The sequence below is a fragment of the Sinocyclocheilus anshuiensis genome, unplaced genomic scaffold (genome assembly GCF_001515605.1).
Source record: "Sinocyclocheilus anshuiensis isolate Anshui unplaced genomic scaffold, SAMN03320099.WGS_v1.1 scaffold415, whole genome shotgun sequence".
Lineage (NCBI taxonomy): Eukaryota > Metazoa > Chordata > Actinopteri > Cypriniformes > Cyprinidae > Sinocyclocheilus > Sinocyclocheilus anshuiensis.
In genome coordinates this window covers 1,692,627-1,696,708 of record NW_015552655.1, presented here as the reverse complement: position 1 = coordinate 1,696,708, position 4,082 = coordinate 1,692,627, and the positions used below count along the sequence as shown (strand labels likewise).

At 35.7% G+C, this 4,082-nt stretch overlaps 1 protein-coding gene across 2 annotated transcripts in view; it reads left to right on the top strand.

Moving 5' to 3' along the window:
- The first annotated feature begins 302 nt into the window (after positions 1–302).
- Positions 303–4,082, top strand: part of LOC107667209 (uncharacterized) — a 21,547-nt gene continuing 17,767 nt past the window's right edge. For both annotated transcript variants that reach the window (XM_016458823.1, XM_016458822.1), the window contains exon 1: positions 303–508. The gene's annotated coding sequence lies outside the window, so the exon portion shown is untranslated. The remainder of the gene's footprint in view (positions 509–4,082) is intronic.

Here is a 4,082-nt window from a genome sequence, read left to right as displayed (position 1 = left end):
TAAAAAAAATAATATTTTCATATTAAGAGTCATCTGATATACAGCAAAAATAATTGACGAAGACATGGTCAAAGTTTTCAGAACAGTTGTTTTAATGTGAACTTTATAGAATAAAAATATGAAATCTTTTTTAAATAAATAATTAATAGCTGTGGAAACACTCTTGCATTGAAAATGGTTTTTGATATTTTCTACCTAAATAATTACATTTATTTTTAAATGTGATTTAAATGTGAAAATAGTTTGGGGGTTGAGAAACAGGCTATGATGCATCCGCTGTGAAGCAGTAAGTGTTGGAAAAGTGTTGTCTTCTAGGAGTCCACACAAAGCACAGAGGCATCTTTCTGGGAAGCAGGATTGATGTCTCCGGGAATGTGCGTGAATTCATCCGGATTCACCGCCCACACGCGCGTCGAAGAGACTGACCGGATCTGAGCGGTTCCTCCGCACTGCAAAAGTTACTGAAACTTCACTAAACACTTTCAAACCCGTTCAACCGGGCGTCACGGTAAGCAACACTTCTCCATTAAACCGCACGACACGCGATGATCTCACTGCGGTTCTTCTTCTCCTCGCTCTTGTCTTCTTTGTCGTTTTCGCAGCGAGTTAAAGAGATCGAGTCTGCTGAGGTTTTAACTTCGTAGTGTTGCGAAATCGGGTGTCTTTGTGGTGGATTTTCAGCGCGTTAAATGCATTGCTTTTTCTCAGTAATGAACAATGTTTTCTGTGTAGATCTTGTGTTTGAGGTTAGATGCTCGAGTAGGGCAATTTACAGTTTCACTCGGTCGTCACTTTTCTCTTTATGTTTTCCAGTTAGCTCTTTTGCATGTGTTATGCATACTGGAGTGTGCAAAAAGTTGCTGTTATCCATCAGCATAGAGTCCAAAAATCTGTAAACAATGCTTTAAATACATGTTGTGACGTCACGGTGGTATGAGCGTACTGCATGCTGTGCAGTATACATTGGTTTAAAAACAGTATGCAGTATGCTTAGTTGTTGTCACGTGACCTGAGAAAAGTGTCTTTGCAACTTTACAGATCTCCTTTATGCACCAAGAGCTTGTAACACTCCAAAGAGAAAGGAAAAATTGAAATCGCATGATATGACCCCTTTAATTCAGCCAGTCTGGTTATCATGTAGAAAATAATAATAGTTGTTCAAATTAAACTTATCAAAAAGTTATCAAATTATGTAAAAATATCTCAACAAATGATTTGAAAATACTCATTACTAAATGTGTTTATTCAGTCCAGCGCATTGCATTGTGCTCTGTTGTGTACTGCTCATGCAAATGTGTTGTGGTTTTGCCTATAGAAAATTGTATGCTGTGCACATAATACATATTATAACAGCAAAAGTACTAAAAGTAGCATGCTTTTCTAAACATACGTAGTCTCCCTCTCAAAATCCAGTAGATGATATTAAAGATCTAGTTCTTCATTGCCATAGCAACAAGAAGAGTCCAGTCTATTATTTGCCGATTTAGGCTATAGTGCCACAGTCAGGTTCTGGAAATAAAAATCCCATTCATTTATTTTTAACAGTAACTTTTGAAGACAGATCTACTGGAAGCTGCGAGATTGTCAATCGATTGGATATGCTGTCGTTAAAGCCGTCAGCCAGTGTTATTTAAACTGTTTTATTATATAATCATGTTTAATAGTGGAATTCCTGTTGAAAAACGACATTATCCATGATTCCGAAGACACATCTCCACCAATCGAGCAATCAAAACACTTTACTGCCCGAACACTTCATGCATATTTTAAAATACATGTGAAATATATTGTTTCTATATGTAATCAGCATCTTTAAACCAGTAGTTTTATATTACTCCATCATGTTAATAGTAATCAGATACAGTTACTGAGCAAAAATGTGTAATTAAATTACAGTTACTGTACAGTGAAAATGTTAACGGTTACAAAGTAGGTTACATCTGAATTTTTTTCACATAAACACCCACATGCAGATTTAATTGATTTCTTTCATAAGTTGCAATGACTGCAAAATATAAGGGACCAATGTTTTAGGAGTTTAGTACACAGAATAGGGCACATGCTTATTCAGTGACTGTTTTATTTGCTGTTTGGGTTTATGCATATGCTTTATTTTTCCAAGGCATTGTTAGATTCCAGTGTTTCCTGTTGTAGCTATGCAAAGACTTGTTTTCAAAAACAGTATCATAGCTATTAAACTATTTCTTGTTATGGTTTTAAATCTGTATTTAACCTCAGAATGATCTCAAAGTAAGTCTGATTTTGAGGTTGGCTGTGCTTTAAAATTAAATGATTATGATCTTAGTTCAAATGATGAAGGATTTTGAAAGTCTTTTACACCAAATCACAATCCTCTCACCTATTACCAATTCACCAGCTTATTGTGGACTGTTTCAAAACAGTTTAATTTGGATATTCTATAACCTTCTCACGTTTATTTTGCCTCTGTCCAAACTTTTTTTGGAGTGTGTTGCAGCCATCAAAATCAAAATCTGTTTATATTTAAGTTGGTCAGAGAAATCTTTTCTTTGTACTTTTGTCAATTACATAAAAGTTAAAGAGAACTAACAAATCACAGATTCTTGATTTTTATTGCATTTTACAACTTTTCTGGAATTGGGTTTGTAGTGTTGAGTACTGCCTGCCTGGTTTAAATATTTGAAAATGATTGAAAACATTAGAAATTTAGAAACTTATAAAAAAGTTATCAAATGTAATCAGTTACATTACTTTAATAAAGTATTTGAAATAGTTACACTATTTATTACATTTTAAATAGGGTAAATAAATTGTAATCTGTAACCTATTACATTTCCAAAGTAACCTTCCCAACACTACTCTGCAGCCACTGCATGCTGGTGAAATAAAAAATTTTCTGAAAAGTTCTGAGCACATGACCGAAGCTGGATTTACTGATTAAAGGGGTCATATGATGCGATTTCAATTTTTCCTTTCTCTTTGGAGTGTTACAAGCTCTTGGTGCACTGTGTTTTTCGTTGTGAAAGCGAAACTACTTTGTTTGGTCTTCCAAAAGAGGACGATATCCGCTTCGTCATGCTTAGAGCTGATCCGTGCTGGTCGCTGAGGAAATACTTGAACTTCGTGCTGTCGATCGCTGGATCGGTCCAGCCCGGGGCCATCACATGTAGTTGCCGCAGGCATCACAATATGGTAAGGGACTTAACAGTTCCGTCTCTTAAGAACCATCTTTGGTTGCACTGTCTGCATGTTTGTTTTTAGCATTTAGGGTTTTTCATTTGCAGTATTACCATAGTCCTCTCCTTCCTCACTCTCTTTAGAACACAGAACCAGCAATGCAGAACACAAGAGAATGGGTAAGAACTGCACACACATCTTGACACCCGCTCATACTTCTCTACATCTGTACATGTGAAGGAACTGCTAACAGAGAGGTTCAGTGCAATTGTTGTCAGTAAAGAATGTGCATGTGTCTCTGATGTTCTGTAATGATCCTGGATGCCATAGTTCATATACTTAAAGGGATAGTTTACCCAAAAATGAAAATTCTGTTGGTAAACAAAAACCATTCACTTCCATAGTATTTTCCACCCTGTATGAAAGTAAATGGCTACTGTCGACTGTTTGGTTACCAACATTTTTATCAGAAGAAACTAAACTGCATAAACACATTTCATTACACCAAATACACAAAATAATGTTCTTTTTAGCAACATCATATGACCCCTTTAATGGAGTCTGTGGTGAGCTGATGAAGCCTCAGATGACTTTTGTTGCGTATAAGTGCTTGTGTGTGTGTGTGTGTTTTTTTTTGGTGCCACTTAACTGACATTGAAGAGCCACACTAAGCTACTAAGAATATGCTACAGCTTACGCCCCAAACGTTTGTCATTTATAAACCTCTGTCTGGCTGCAATCTTCACCATATCTGTAAATACTGTCAGCCAGTGTTAATTGGATCCTTACATTTTCAGACTCACAGATAAACTCATTCAAGGACACTATTTGCAAACCAGTGTTATTGTAGTATTATTTACTGTATATGCTATTATAGTATTTATTAATATTATGAATTTGTTTTTTGTCATGTTTAGTTATGTGCT